At 41.2% G+C, this 16,706-nt stretch overlaps 1 pseudogene; it reads right to left on the bottom strand.

The window, feature by feature from the left end:
• Window positions 1-279: 279 nt before the first annotated feature.
• Window positions 280-725, bottom strand: LOC103596634 (annotated as a pseudogene).
• Between the last annotated feature and the right edge of the window lie 15,981 nt (window positions 726-16,706).

Below are 16,706 nucleotides of genomic sequence, written 5' to 3'. Positions count from 1 at the left end.
AGAGCCAACTCGTCACTCTTCCTTTTAAAGCCCTCAGAATCATGCCTTGACCACCATTAAGCCATCAACTTATTAATCCATTTTCTAGGGTGTGGTCCTTACAATCTAATCACCTCTTCAAGGACCCACCTTTCAATTACCATAATAGGATTTCCCACCCTCTTAACACTATCACAGGGGGGACCAAACCTCCAAGACATTAAACCTTGGGGGCACACAATTCAATCCATAGTACATTTTTTTTTTTTTTGGAGGAAAGTGCCAGATGGCAGTTTTTACGGTTTTATTTAAACACAAATAAAATGTGCACATGAGCTGTCTATTCATTTCTTTGCTGTGCAGCCTGGCATTGGAATTGGTGACTCTGATGGCCAGCTGGGCTGCTCTTTCAATGATGGCTTTGACCACCTTGGAGGAAACACTGTGAGCAACGTCAGCACAGTAAGATTTGTTGCACATCAGCAGCACTTCCGGCTCCTTGACATTGTGAACCAGGAACTTGTGGAAGCCACTAGGCAGCATGTGCTTTGAATTCTTGTTGCTCCATAACCAATGTTGGGCATCAAGATCTGGTCCTTGAATCTTCTCCTCATTCTGTTGTCGGTGCCTCTGGGTTTCGGCCAGTTATGTTTCATTTTGACCTATTGGTCTGACTGGTGCCGGATGAACTTCTTGGTCCTCTTTTTGACAATCTTGGGCTTCACAAGGGGTCTAAGCGTGGCCATGATACCAAGTTGGAGATGGCGGCCCCCTCTGCAGCTAGCACCATGGAAGAGCCCATAATACATATGTACCCCATTTCACCCCAAAATAAATTAGTGTGGTTTCCTATTACATATATTAGAAAATTTCCTTATATCTTGAAAGTGATTCATATTGTTTATGAGCTTTAATTCATCTATTCAACTAGATTTAGCTGAAGTCATTTTATTATTTCTCACCCAGACTATTCCAATGATCTCCTATTCAGTTCATCTGCCTCCAATTCACCTTTGAATCCATTGCAAACAATTTTTTAAAGCAGTAGAACACATCATTGAAACAACATTTTGGTGAAAGACCTTTGATAGTAAAATAAAAGTGTGGCTGCTCTGGTTGAAGTATGTGTGAGGTGGAGAAGGGAGGTGGGGTCAGAGCTCTGTCTTAGCTCCCCCAGAATCCCCGAGACACACTCCTTGAGCCACCAGTTATATGTGGGGCACAGATGACTGTCCTTGCTCTACCAGTTCTCAACCATGGCACTGTGACTCTTTCATGAGCAGTTATGTGGTATATTGCAAATAATTTAGTAATATTTGGAGTGCCAATGTGTGTGATAGATTTACTTTAAAATAACTTGGAGTGGATTCAAGTCATGCTCTCACCTGCATTTCCATGTGCTTTCTTGAGGATGAAAAGCCCAATGTAGTTACACATGGGAAAATGGGAAGATGTCCACATGGACGTCATGGGGGGAAAGGGCAAGAGTCATGGATCTAGGCTGGCTTCCATGCTGCTGCCAGGGAGAGCTCCCTTAAAACCATCCCTCTCTTTGCTTATAAACTCAACCCTCCACAGCCTACAGAATTCAGACCTGTCTGATCACCCCTGCTTATCTCTCTCAACGCTTGTCATTCCTCCACCAACCCCTCCAGGACTCCGGTCCCCTCAAACCTGAACAGAGCCAACCTTCCATGAGTGTGTGTCTTCACAGGTGCTTCACGAAGTGCTGTGCCTCTGCCTGGAAACTTCCATTGACTTTCCACTCCATCCCCCACCCCCGATTGCTTTGCATGATGCAAAATCCACTTTGAACAGGGTTAAGTGAATGGATGGATGGATAAATGAATGCAATAGAGGAAAAGGGGATAGAGATAAGGAGATGGGCAGAGAAACAGAGAAACACAAGTATGCAAAGAATAGAAAAACTGGCCAGCCACACACAAAAAAAGAGAAACAGAGAGACACGTGGATTCCTGACCATCCATACCTGGCTTGGATCTCTCCTGGGGCCCAGCTGTTCTCCTTGACTTTGTGCTCTTCGATGCTCTTTGATAGCCTCATGTTGGGCTCTATCTCATCCCTTCACGTTTGTCTGTGAGTTGCTCAAGGGTAGAGATCTTGTCTTACTCATCTTTGTGTCCTCAGGGCCTGCAACACTGAGGACAACAGGACAAGAATTATTTCTTCCTTTCTTACTGGAGCAAACCAAAGAAAGCTACCTTTTGTTTTAAGGGTTTTAGATCCCTCTTTCATTTGCTCAAGGTGACACTTGAAAATACTCCTTTGAGTAAAAATAAAATACAACGTGTTGCTAAGGGCTCTAACTTACCACAGAGATTTTTCAAGTTCTAGTTTTTCTGTAGTAATAAGAATTATTTATGTTGGTTCTCTAAAGAAGCAGCAGTACATTATCATCCCAATCATTTTCCATTTGCGTGAGATACACATCAGGAATTTCCTTCGTGCCAAACCCAGCCGTGCACAGAGCCAGGCTTTTTAAAAAGTAATTCATTAGCTTGGAAATAGGAAGTGACAAGAGGTAATTGATCTATTTCAATTCGCTCTCTTAGGAGATAGCTTTTATTTCTTTGCCCCACGGCCCCTTTCGATTTAGTGTATGCATTTTCCAGAAAATTCTTTTTCAATTCAATAGGAAGCAAATTTTAGACTACTTTAAATCACAAATGTAGACCTCTCAGTCTTGATCTCTACTTTCCTATTATAGTTAAATACAGAAATCAGGCAATACCAATGTCTCCTGTCTTGCCAGTGTTTCGTCTCAGCATTCTGTCCAACCTTCTTTATTCTCTGCTTTCCCCTCCCCCACTAAGATTTTAATTTTGTTAAAATGTTTTTACTGCAGCTGTGACTCAAGCAGCTCTGCTAGCTGCAGAAACACAAGGTCATTTAATATTCCAACCCACAGCCCAGACAGTTTCATATCGGGTCATTTGGAGCAGAGCTGTTGAGACTGCTTTATGTGACAATGATTGGCAGCACCCTGCTGTCAAAAAACAGACAGCATAAAAAACAGCTAGTGTGCTCTCAGCATCAGTTCTGCTTTCAACAACAGGCCACAGATCGGAGCCAATTTAACAGAAGTGAATGTGGTCTTCAGGTGACAATATAACACTAAAGCCACACTTTTGATTCCCTCTGTGTTGATTGGATAAGACACTTCCATTCATTAATCCATCCATCCATTCACTAAACTATATTCAAAGTGGGCCTGTTTCAGGACAGGCACCATGCACAGGCAATTCTTAGGACCCCAAACAGTGTGAGCACAGCTCCCGCTACTAACATACTATACCTGCAGTCTCTTGGAGAAAGTAGACTTCAAAAAAACATTTACAGGAAGTCTGGAAAACCAAAGAAGATAGCACCTAACACCAACAGGAAAAACAAAGGGGAGTTAAAAGGGCTCACAGAGGAAGTGAGATTTGAAGTAAACTTTAAGGGATGAACTGGATATTTACAGATGAAAAAAAAGAGTGGGTACATTTCCTGCCAAGGAAATACATATGCAGACTGATGATGCTGTGTCATTAACTAAAGCAGAGAGGAGACTCGGGGCTACAAGGCACATAATGGATTCTGCCTGATGTCATGTTTGCAGTATCCGTGGTGGATTTCGGACTCAGATGAAACTTGGGGCTAGAAATAGAGATTTGGGAATCAGTGGCTATAGTTCAAAGCTAAAGCCAGGTGAGTTGATGAAAGCACCTGAGAACGTGCACAGTGAGAAGAAAAAGAGCCCATGACTGAATCCAAGAACAGCGACATTTATGGATATGACTGAAGAAAAGGGACACACAAAGGAGTCTGAAAAGGAGTGTAGAAGGAGTGAAAAAGAGAATTGTCAGTCAATAGAAGGTACCTGTTTTCAAAGAAACTGTCTTCATTTTTGCATCTTTCATACCTGACATTCATTCAGATATCTGTCAAGTCATTTTAGATACTATCCAGTTTAATTTTATCTTAGAAATATGAAAAGTACAGCCCAAAATTATATAATTTGTATAATTCGGATATTCCGTTTATCTTTTTTTTTTTTACTTTTACTATGATGTGTCTAGGTATGGATTTATTTGTAAAATGTATTTCTTCTCAGGACTCAAAAGTACAGCCCAAAATTATATAATTTGTATAATTCGGATATTCCGTTTATCTTTTTTTTTTTACTTTTACTATGATGTGTCTAGGTATGGATTTATTTGTAAAATGTATTTCTTCTCAGGACTCAATAGGCTTCCTGAATCTGTATTCATGTCTTTCTTCAAGTCTGGAAAATTCTTAACTATTATATTTTAAAATATTATGTTTTGCACATTCTTTCCTCCCAGAATGCCTATTAGTTGCATGTTTTTCATTCTGTCTTCCATGTCTCAAAATTTATCATGTTTTTACTCTCCTCATCTCTCTGTGCTGTCTTCTGGGTAGTTCCTCAAATCTATTTTCCAGTTCACAAATTCTGTCCTTAGCCACATTTAACCTGTGACTGGGAATTTAGTTTCAAGGATTATATTTTTCATTTCTAGAAGTTTTATATCTTCTAAAAAATAATTGTTTCTCAAATCACCCTGGTGTTTTGGAGCTATGTTCTTTTATTTTTTTTTTTAAATGTCTTTAATTATCTATTTATTTTCTTTATTCTTGTCTGTAGTCAAAACATCTCTTTATTGAGGCTTTTGGTAATCTAATTCAGCTATTTGTATGTTTGCTGGCATCTGCTCATGACGAGTTATCTTCTCATGTTTGTTATTGTTTACAGGGAACTATGAGGTTTGGGCTTAGGGTATGTCCCTCCAGAGAGGTTCAGTTTTATTTCTACCAGGCACCTTAGGGTTCGACTATTCTGAGATCATGTGTAGTACTAATTTCTCACTTTGGGTGCTCTAAGGCCACACTAGTACAGTGTTATAAACTCTAACCTCAAACCTGTGTGAAGACAGGCCTATACAGTGGTGTTCTGGGAAACATTTAAGAACCAGCTCTCTGGAGAAAACACCTTGATTTGTAGCAATTGTCAATTTCTGTAGAGTAAATATTCACATAAGTACTGATTTCAAGTAGCTAACTTAAAGTTACTGAAAGAGGGGTGGGAAGAAATGTGTACTTTCAGCTCTTATAATCCACTACAAACCAGCTCCAGCACAATACTGGACTTATATTGAAAACTTCTCAGAGAAAGCTTTTTTTCTCCCCCTGACCCAGAAAACTGGGCCAAAACACAATGAAAAACAATGAAACTGTCATCTCTCTGTGCTAGTGGATAGATCCCCCCCCCCCAGGTTAGACTTTTACTAAAGGTGTACTAATTTTTTCAGAGTCCTGGTTTACATGGATCAGTCCCACCTCTCCACCTGACAGAAGCCCAGGGCTCCATCTCCCGTCCCCATATGGCCAGTAAAGGGTAAGCCCCTTGGAAACTGAGCCCACTTGCTTACCCTTTAGTTTTCAGTTTTCTCTGGTTTTGGTTCTGGGGGATTTCTATGATTCTATTGTGGACTTATGCTTGCCTTTTAAAGGACGTTGGTTATGTTTTATTCAGCATATCTGGATATTTTCTGTAAAAGAAGGGTTTTCAGGTTACTGAATCAGCAATATTACCAGAAAGTGGAGGTGCAGCAGCTGCCATAGCTTGACTGCTGATTTATGTCCCTTCCCAGTTCTTTCCTCCAGGCTTCAGAACTGCAGTTCATTTGCATATCAGACTCCATAGGGACGTTGCACACATCCTATACTCAACCGTCTAAAACCTGCGTCTCAAATGCGTTCCTTTCCTGATGTTCTCTGTCCCAGTTAAGTCGTGACCATCCACCCAGTCTTCTGAATTAGAGCCTAATTTTGCAGTGCGCTCTCTCTCTTCTTTAGCACACATGTATCTTCTCTCAATCTCTCCTACTTCTCTAGTGTAAGCTGCCATTGTCTTCCATTGTCACTGTCATAATAACCTCCTAGCCTGACCCCCTGGCTGTTCTTTATGCCTGTTCCTGTCCATTATCCAAGGCTTGTGGACCTGTCTTTCTGAGCCTTGACTCTGCATATGTCATTTTCCTGTATAGAAAACTTAGCTGCTGTCAGCAAAACTAAAATCACAGCTCTTTACATGATAATAAAGGCCTGAAATAATTTGCCCCCACTACCCACTTTTCCACAGCTTGTTTCCTGTCCTTGCCACTTTGCCTATACTCTGTCCCCCCATGAAGGTAATGAACTTCCACGACTTTGCTCAAGCTGTTTCCCCTTCCCTGGAATGTCCTTTGTCGTCTTTCACGTGTTGAAATCTAGTACTCACTGGTTAAGGATGCTTGGACTCCATGGCCGGAATTCATCACTCCCATCCCTACCTGGACATGAATGTATGAAGTTCATCACAGTGTGCTTTACATCGCAGTTAGTCGTATGCTTAGAGCAGCAAGGTCCTTGAGAACATGGAACATGCCTTATATATGTTTCATGTTCTCTATCAGTCCACTGTGTCTGTTATCCCACTGTCTAGCACAACTTTGGGAGATTAATATTCATTTGTAAGGTGAGTTTTTATAAAACTGTATTACAAAAAGAACTCTGAAATTTTAGGAATCCATGTCTATTAATTGCGGACAACTCTAAAAGGTCTAGAGTAATAGAACAAAATATATTTATAGATATACATATGTTTTATATATATATGCATATATCTAATTCCAAAATATTCCAAATACCTGACTTTTGGGGGAAAGTCATTTATATTGGGCCAGCCTTAAAGAGAGAACCTGAGCAAGCATGATAAAAATGCTAGAGCCAACTTTTAATCCCCCATATCGAGCCCCCACTGAGTCTCTCTTCAAATCACTAAGCAAGATTTTGCATAAGTGAGTGGGGGGGGCAGTGGCCTCCTGTCCTATCTCCAATCAATACTCTAGACAGAGTAGGGCAGTGGGCGGCAATGAGAGGTGGCAGGTGGCAGCAGCCGTGGGTAGTAATCCTCAGAACTACCACTGGCAAGACCAGTCAGTACTGGGAGTAAGAAAACTTGTATGAGGGGCCGAGCCCGTGGCACACGCGGGAGAGTGTGGTGCTGGGAGCGCAGTAGCGCTCCCGCTGCTGGTTCGGATCCTATATAGGGATGACCGGTGCGCTCACAGCGCTCACTGGCTGAGCGCAGTGTGGCCGGTCTCAAAAAGGACAAAAAAAAAAAAAAAAAGGAAACATGTATGAAATACAAAAGTATTAACAGACCACTGTCTTTTCTTAGGATCATATGAAACCACAATTCTTTACAATTCTACCAACACAAATGAGTGACAAGAGGTTGTTTCTATGATTTGCTTCTCATATAATGAGCAAGAAGTTTTACATTACTCCAAGAGAAATCTACCTTAAAAGAATGTTTCAAAATAACACTTCTCCTTTTTGTCTTTTTTTTTTTACTGACCGGTAACGGGATCGCAACCCTCGGTGTTGCGCCCGTACCGGGGACCGGCAACGGGATCGCAACCCTTGGTGTTGCACCCACACCGCGCTCAGCCAGTGAGCGGGAACCGGTCTCCACATGGGATCCGAACCCTCGGCGGGAGCGCCGCCGTGCTCCCAAGCGGCACACTCTCTAGTGCGCCACCGGGCCAGCCCTCAAAATAACACTTCTTAAATTCAAAAATGTTATTGCTTTTCCTACTTTGTATGAAGTGACAGAAAACAAAACAATCCAACTCCAAACCAATTAGTGGAATCTAATTTTAAGAACACTCCTTTTTCTTTTATCTCATTTTTGCTACTTATCGTGTTGTCTGGTGACTCGACAAGGGTTAATTTCTCAGTACTGAGCCTAGAAAAATATCACTGGAGTTTTTTTATGTTTCGACCAAATGAATTCTCAGTTCAATATCCTGCTAGAGCTCTTTAGATATTTTTTTTCCTTCTTAGTTTATTAGATGACAAATGCCTCCCGATACAAGATTTTCTGCTGCACAAAGATAGTTATGTGAAGTCCCAGGAAAGTCTTCCATGCATCAAAAGCAAGTTGAAATGTTAGGTTAAAGAACAGGTGAAAATAAGGATAGGACTGATTAAAGAACAGAAGATTAGGGCTGACCCCGTGGCTCACTCGGGAGAGTGTGGCACTGGGAGCATAGCAGCGCTCCAGCCACGGGTTCAGATCCTATATAGGGATGGCCGGTGCACTCACTGGCTGAGCGCAGTGCAGACGACACCAAGCCAAGGGTTGCAATCCCCTTACCGGTCACAAAAAAGAGGAAAAAAGAAAAAAAAAAGAATAGAAGATTAGCAGAGAAAAGAGAAAGAGAAAACAGTCTTCTCATGTAAAGCAAACCCTTGTTGTGAAATCATTAAAGAGGTGTGTAGGAAGCTTAGGGCCCCTCTGGTACAGACTTGGAGATAACAGGAAAGGAGGACCTGGATTAAATCAGATCTTAATTGATGCCTTTTTGGTAAGGACTAGGAAGTGTACAATTGAATCACATGATTCCAGAGCCGGCGAGATGGGACTTTTACAAAGCTGACTGCTATATGAGATCTGACATGTTATCAGAGCAAACAGGACAGGCTGGGGAAAACCGTGGGAGGACACGAGGAATTGCAACCCCCCAAAATGTAGCAGAAGGTCTGGAAGCAACAGCTACACATGAAGCAACATTGAGGTAATCCCAGACGAACCAAGGTAATCTCAACACAGGAGCTGGGTTAGTTATAAGGCACAAAAAAGCAATACACATCTACCTGTTGGCTCTATTGTATTCAGTAATGTAAGATCATCTCTAGGTATGGAAAGGTGGTCAAACCCGATGACAGATTTAGCTGTTAGCAATTGCTCATTTTGTGTAACAACTTAATGTAGCCCATTCTTCCCTGGCCACATGAGTTTGCCTCTACAGTCCAGGAATATGGGTTACCCTGAAACTGACGAAATAATAGCCTGTAAAGTTACAGGATACCTAATTCCCAATTTCTTACCACTTGGTGGAAATGGTCTTATTTTCAGGGACTCCTTTGGTTGCAACTTGAACTAGCTTGGCTAAAAGGGTAAGATTTAATAGCTCACATAACTGAGAAGTGAGGAGTGTTGTTGGAGAGGACCAGAACAGGGTCTTAGCGCTGCCTGCACTTTCTTCATCCGCTACATTGGACTGATGACAGGGACCTGAGGTGTCCTGCAAGAGGTTTGAGTGTCTGTTATTGTCCTCCTCCATTTTGACATTCTTGGGGTCTACTTCCCTTCTCTGTTCCTTCCCGTGGCCCTCTTCATGTCTTCTTGGCCCCCTGCAGAGCCATGGCCACTTCTGTTATTGACCAATTTCCATTCACTCATTTCCAAAATTCTGCCCACTGCCGTGCTTGTGTGTCTCACTGTCTTCCTCCCGCTCGTATTAAGCTGTGATTCAGCCATAAAACATTTAACTCTGATACTGCAGAAACAGGCCAAGCTTTCTCAGGGGGCGAGGTAGGGCCTCAACAAGCGTATGCATCTCCTCTCTGCCCATCTAGTATGTTCCCTGCAACTCAGGGTTTGTTTCTGAACTGCGTGGAGACCTTAGCCCCAGCAGGCTACCACTCCACTTCAGTTTTCTAAATTTCATCTGTCTCCAGATAAGATTACCAGATGAAATATTTGGGATATCTTCATACTAAAAACTGTATTTGTTGTTTATCCAAAATTCAAATGTAGCTGGGCATCTGTATTTTTACTTGCTACATCTGGCAACTCTGCCAGTGAGGCTTCCATAAACATGACGTCTGCCTCGCTGGTCCACCAGGCCACCCAGAGCAGGTTTTAACATTCCTGAATTCACCATGAGTACACAATCCGTGCCCTTGCTGACATACAGGATTCAGACTTTCATGCCAACTGTATAAATGTAATATTGTGGATTATTAAGTGTTTTAAGTGTGGTATAATTTGGGGGCACAGAAAATAGTCCCTGGTTATATCTATCATTAAGCAGTTATTAAAGTGTAATTAATGTTATTAGAAATTGACATTTATTCTGTAAAATAGACTTAATTATATTAATCAAGTGTAATCACCAGGCCATGTTGTTTTGAGATACAAACCAGCCAAGAGCAATATTCCAGCCAACTCGCCTGTTTGACAGATCTTTACTAAAAGAAAACCTTCCATGGGCTAGTTGGTTAGTTCACTTGGTTAGAGCATGGTGCTGATAACACCAAGGTCAAGGGTTTAGATCCCTGTATCGGCCAGCCACAAAAGAAAAAAAAAATCCTTCCAGCTTTCTTTCAACAAAAATGGCCAATATCACTGTAATTCAAGCTGCTTCAATGAACTTAGAAAACTTATCTATTTTACTACTTAAAACCCAGTATATAATCAATATACTTGTTTGATTATTTCAAACAGTTTTTTTGAGGGATGCTGTGTATTGAATGTCCCCCCAAAACTCATTAAAGCTTGATCCCTAGTGTAACAGTGTTAAAAGGGTGGGAAATCAGACTATGGCACTGTTGAAAGGTGGGACCTTTAGGAGGTGATTGGACCTTGATGACTATGCCTTCAAAATGGATTAATCCATTTGTGGAGTAATGGGTTAATGGTTCAGTGGGTTGTCACAGGAGTGGCACTCGTGGCTTTATAAGGAGAACAGGTGCATGTTAAAGAGCTCTTGCTATTCTCGCCATGTGATTGCCTGTGTCACCATGGGACCCTGTAGAGAGTTCCCACCCAGTAGAAGGCCCTCACCAGACGTATTCCCTGGACCACAGACTTCCCAACTTCCAAAACTGTAAGAAATAAATTTTGTTTCTTTATAAATTACCCAGTTTCAGGTATTCTGTGATAAGCAACAGAAAATGGACTAATACTAGGCAGTGGTGGTGGTGTAGAAGTGTTGGAGTGAGCAGGACTGAAGCCACGTTGGGACCTAATAACTGCCCTGGCTGTAAAAAAAAAAAATAAATAAATAAATAAATAAAAGACAGTTTTTTTTCTTAGCACGCATTTCTCTTGAGTTCCCTCTTTTCCTTTGGTTATTTGATACTTTGAATCTTGGTTACAGGGCAAGATGACATTATGTACATAAATATAAAGTTGTTTTCCAGTAAGTCTGGAGTTGCAGATTTGCCACGAAGACATGTACTACCCAGACCCTGAGAAACCAAGGAAGGCATCAATAGAGCTTAGCTGATTCCACCCCAAAACAGGACTCCAAGATCACATCAAGGATGAGAACAGAAGCCAGAAGGGGCCTTGGCTAGAACTTGCACCTGGCTCCTTACACGTCCCCCTCCCTTCTGCTTTTCACTTCCCACACTCCATTCCTCAATTTTCTCTTTAAAAACCCCTCAATAAATCTGAGTCTTTGAGATGGTTTTATTCCGGCCATCTCCATCAGCTTTACCCGAGATATGAGTTAGCCTAACATCGCTCCTCAGGTCACTGGTATCTCTGAATAAAGCTGGCTTCCATTGTCACCAACATTTGATTTTGGGTTGTTTGTTTTTATTTGAAGCAGGCAGCCAGACTTGGGTTGGGTAAGAAGATTTTGTTAAGCCTAAGCCAGGAGCCGAGTGCCCTGGGCTCTGTAACAGATTTAGGCGAGCCAAGCCAAGGTTTTTGTTTGGGGCAGGCAGCCAGACTTGGGTTCGGTAACAGAGTAAGATAAAGAGAATATAAGAATGCAAAAATCATCCATCATCCAATATACTTTGACATGTATGAAGGTACTTCCAAAAGTTCATGGGAAGATTCATATTACCTTTTAGTTCTATTTTCCCATGAACTTTTTGAAGTACCCTCCCATTTGTCCTATCTTTTTGAATGTAATATACAAGTACTTTTAAAGAAACTGGGGCCAAAACTGTACATAACTTGCTTTTTTCACAGCAGAATACATTATGAAACTTTCTAACAGTTTCATAGTATTCCATTATATGAATAAGGAATAATCTACTCAGCCAATTGCATATTGTTGGATCTTTAGGTTGTTTTTTCTTTTTTTCTATTATCACAGTCATTTTACATTTGTGCATAAATTGTAAGTCAGATGATTTCTGTAAATAGGCAAAAGACACGATTTACAATAGACAGTATTTTCTATTATTGAATTTTAAAAGTTCTGCTTGGCTAGTTAAGTAAACACAAAATCAGAAACTTAAAAAGATTAAATTGACAAAGATTCTCAAAATAGCAACATAATGCCGGAGTCGCGATGGAAGAAGCACTCTAACTGCTCTGATGGTGTTGGGGTACTTGGTACAATTTCTGTGAGCACCTGTAACAGCAACCAAAATTCCTTTGGCAAATCCCTTGCCCAAATGGGAGTCCACGTGTCTTGAGTGCGGACGGGACCACTCCCGAGTGAGGGCGTTCCACCCGTGGCCACAGTGACTGGTTCAGGGATGGCACAGTTCCCTTGTCTTGGCCAAATTAATCTCAGGATTTTTATGGGGACAATTGGGAAGTAGATACTCTCTTCCCATGGTTGGTTCTAAGCTGATAGGATAGATCTGGAATTGTTGGAACCCCCTATGGAGAAAGTATACATGAAAATGAAGACCACACAGAAGAAAGCAGAGGTAAGGGATGGAGAGACACAGAGTCCTCACTTTAACCCTGGGATCCAGCCATGCATGGAAAATTTTCATTTCCATGAATCAATAAATTCCCCTTTTGGCTTAAACCAATTTGAGTTAGAATTCTGGCACTTCACTTGAGATAATAATAATTTTTAAAAATGCCCAGGAGCAGAATTTTATTATACAAATGCTTTTCCCAGAAATTGTACCAAGTGTCCCTCTACTGTCAAAGGTGTTCACGTGCCTCTTCCATTCCACCTCCAGCATTAGGTCCTACTATTTTGAGAGTCTTTGTCATTTTGTTTCATATTTGGTGTTGTCTTAACTACTAGTGAAGTAGAACTTTTTCTGTTTAATAATAGAAAATACTTTGTTGTAAATTGTCTTTTGTCTATTTTTCTCTATCAATCTATTGCCCTATAAATTGATTATAGTATTCACCCTTTGATACTGGTGGTATGTATTTTTCCTCTGGATTTCATACTATTAAAAATTACATTTATATTTCTATGAATATAAAATATGTTTATGGCAGGTATTTGGAAAACACAGTACTAAGAAGAAAATAAAAATTATTTTAAATACTACCACTCAGATAGAATATACATTGGGGAAGTTCCCTCTAAATTTCTATATATACATAATATATGTAATATATTTGCTAGAATATAAGTGTATGTACGTGTTTGTAACTTTTTAACTTTTTGTCACTTAAGGTTATATCACAGGAATTTCCCCCTTGTCATTAAATGTTCTTCTAAATGTGTCCTGGACCCTCTCAGGAATGAAAAAAGCCATGGGCCCACTTCCCAGAAAAAAACAAAAAAAGAAACACATAGAAAAGTTGAAACATCATTTCAAGAGGTTCTCAGGTTCATCCATGAACTCCAGATTAAGCACTCTCGGGGTAAAACATGATAATTAGTGTCTGCATAGCAGTCTCCTGTACTAGCTCTCTCATTTATTTAACCACATAACATTGGGTTTAGCAGTACAGGCTTTGGAATCTACAAGCTTGGGTTCAAATTGTGGCTTTACCCCTACTCTGGGGTACCTTGACAAGCTTCTCACCTTGTTAGGCCTATAGTAAGGATTAAATGAGATCATTCGTGTGAAGGCTTAGAAAATTGTCCCGTCCATAGTAAGTGCTCAATGTAGCTCTCATTTTATATACATATATATGTATATATACTTTTGCAGGGGGTGGGGGTGGCTGACTACTAACAGGGACCCTGGACCTTGGTGTTATCAGCACCGTGTTCTCACCAACTGAGCTAACTGGCTAGCCCTCATGTTTTTTTGTTTTTGTTTTTGTTTTAATTCCCTAATTGTTTCCTTAGGATAAACACCTAGAAATAGAATTACTGGGTCAAAGGAGATGCACATTCTTAGGGCTATTGTCATTTACCACCAAGTGTTCTTCTGGAGAGGACGTACCATTAGCTGGATGAGAGGATGCCAAGTTGATTCTGTCCTTGCCACCGCAACATAGTATCATGTATTTGAATCTTTTCCAGTACTGAAAAAGTGGTATCTAATTTCTTTGGTTTAATTTCTTTGGTTACTAGTGAGTGTGAATGTTTGTGTGAGTATGTTGGCTATTTGTGATCCTGTGCCCATTCATATCATTTGCCTTTTTTCCTATTGTGTTGTTTGTTCTTATTAATATGTAAAACTGTTCAATAAATTAATAATATTAGCTCTTGGTTTTATATATGCTGCAGATATTTTTTCTAATTTTGTAACTTCCTTTTTATTTTTTTAAATGATGTTTTTACTATACCAAAGTTTAAAGTTTTTGTGTTGCCATATCTAGTGCTTCCCATTAAGATTTCTTCTTTTACTTTTTTTTTGCTTAGAAAGATTTTCCCCATCCAAAGATGAGATAGATACTTGCCAATATTTTTCTCCAGTATTTGTTGCATTATTATTATTTGTTAACTCTTTAATTTACCTGGAATTAGTTTTGGTGTATGCTGTGTGACAAGGCTATAAATTTATTTCCCCCCAAATAGCTAGCATGTTTTCCAAGTACTATGTTGTTGTCTCTCCCTTCTACATATTTTCTTTGCTCTGGTAGGCCAGATCCTCCTGGTGGCAGCAAGAGTAACTGTGAGGCAATGGAGGAAGTGAAATGACCCAAGCCAGTTCACCAGTGTCATCACATCTGGAGAACAAGCTCTGTTTCCTAATCCTGGAGGTTTTTCCCACATAGTGAGGGAGATCAGAAAGAAGAGAGGAGGCAAGAACACCTGCTTCCTTTACACTGACAAAAGCCACATCAGCAGGAGTGACAACAAGTCTGTAGGTCCTAAGAAGACCCCAAGATCGCAGGTGTAGCACTGTCCTGATGATTTACAATCCCAGCCCATCTCTGTTTTTGCTCCTTGCCCATTGCACAAATCGTCTCCCAAGTCCCTCCCCAAACCCCGAGAGGAGCTGGTTGGATGAGTAGGTCTGCCTCTAATTACAGCTTATTTAATTTGATTGTGGATTTTAATATCATTAACACGAGGAAGGCTTCTGAGACAAGCAGGAGCCGTGCCTGCACAGTCGGGCTTCAGCTGGATCCTCTGCCATTTGTGTCCTTGGCTTATCTCAGCCTGTGGTTTCAAGAATGTAAAAGCTCAGCCTTGCCAGTCCTTATCTTGTCTGTTTCTCCACGTGTCTTCCCTGGATGTGCTCGTGTAACATTTCGGTACCACGTTACATTGTACATCTTTCTTTTACCTACAAAGGCCTAAATAAAAACTTAGAATATTTTTGGTCACAACCCACTTCCTTCAAATCTCTATAGATATTACTGCATTGTTTTCTGGGGTTTAGTGTTTTGGAAAAGTGTAATGGTACATTATTTTCCTTAATGCTGGCAGGAGCTCTGCCCTCATGGAATTTATAGTCTAATGGAGAAGAAATAAATTATTTGTGATTTAGAGTGCAATATGCTCTGAATTTAGTCTTATTATTCAGATTTTCTGTCATTTTCATGAGATTTGGGGAGGAGGACATACAAACACCTGGGCTCAGTCCAACACTGGGCAATGGAAGCCACCCCATCCCCTCTGTGTCAGAAAAGGAGGTAGGGAAAAGTTTCCCATAAGAAGAAGTTGCTCTATCTTGGCTCCATAGGAGAGTAACCCTGGGCTAAGACTGAGCCTTGATTTCAGCCTAAAAATTCCAATGTTGGCTTTCACAACTCTACTGGTTATCACATTATGGTCACTCCAGAGAGCTAGATGCCTCCTCAAGAGGCACAACCTGGTACACAGAGAAGTTTTCTTCTTTTCTACGTGCATCCAGTGACTGACAAAGTTGAGTCTTCATTCCTGAGAACTCTGAATTTGATTTGCTTGGGGATAAACCTGTCTGAAGCAGGGAATCGCAGCACTTTATTTCTTCTTAGTCCTTTAATCCTAATGCCAGGGCTTTACTCATAACACTTCATAAATCTGAAGCCACTGAAATAATCCTCTCCCCACCTGCCAATAACTTCTTAAACACACATTTTTCACAGACTTTTCTCAGCCCAGCTTTCCACTGCCCTCTTTAACGCCCATCATGGTGCAGTTTCAGCCAGGTCCTCGTGGGTCAGGTTGATGAGCCTAAGACTTCCCTGTGCCTCAGATTCTTCTTTTGTAAAAATCAAGCTTATAAAAATAGTATCAATCTCACGGCTTTGCTGTGAGAATCAAATGAAATAATGCGCACGCACTTGCCCGGTACCTGGCTCAAAAACCGCTGCTATTGTCACTACCTTCTACTTTAAGGCTGCCCATACCAATCATAAGAAAATTGTTTGCAAATTCAATCCAGATCTTGTGTCATGCCACCAGAGACTGCTCGTATTAAGTCAGGCATCCCCTTGGTGCGCAGGGTTGCAGGCCATTTGGGCAGTTTACTGTATCTGGGTTTATGTGCATGCCCCGATAAGCTTATTTTTTTCCTACTTTATGTGTCTGGGTCTCCAGATTTCATTATCAAAGAGGCAGAGCCCGTGAGAGAGCTCCTGGGCAGCCAGGCGCGGTCTTTCCTCTTCTCTTCCTTTGTCAGGTCTTTGTTCCGCCGCTGGCTACACTCTAACAGCACCACTCACTGGGGATGACGAGGGGGGGACCGGGCGGCGGGGCGGGGCCTGCGGGGCTCGGGGCCGGCTCGGCGACCAGGCGCGGCGATTGGGCTCGGCCTGAGAG

The sequence above is a fragment of the Galeopterus variegatus genome, unplaced genomic scaffold, assembly GCF_000696425.1.
Source record: "Galeopterus variegatus unplaced genomic scaffold, G_variegatus-3.0.2 Scaffold2061, whole genome shotgun sequence".
Classification (NCBI taxonomy): Eukaryota; Metazoa; Chordata; class Mammalia; order Dermoptera; family Cynocephalidae; genus Galeopterus; species Galeopterus variegatus.
Note: the sequence above shows the minus strand (reverse complement) of the source record. Positions and strands in the feature narration are given on the sequence as shown.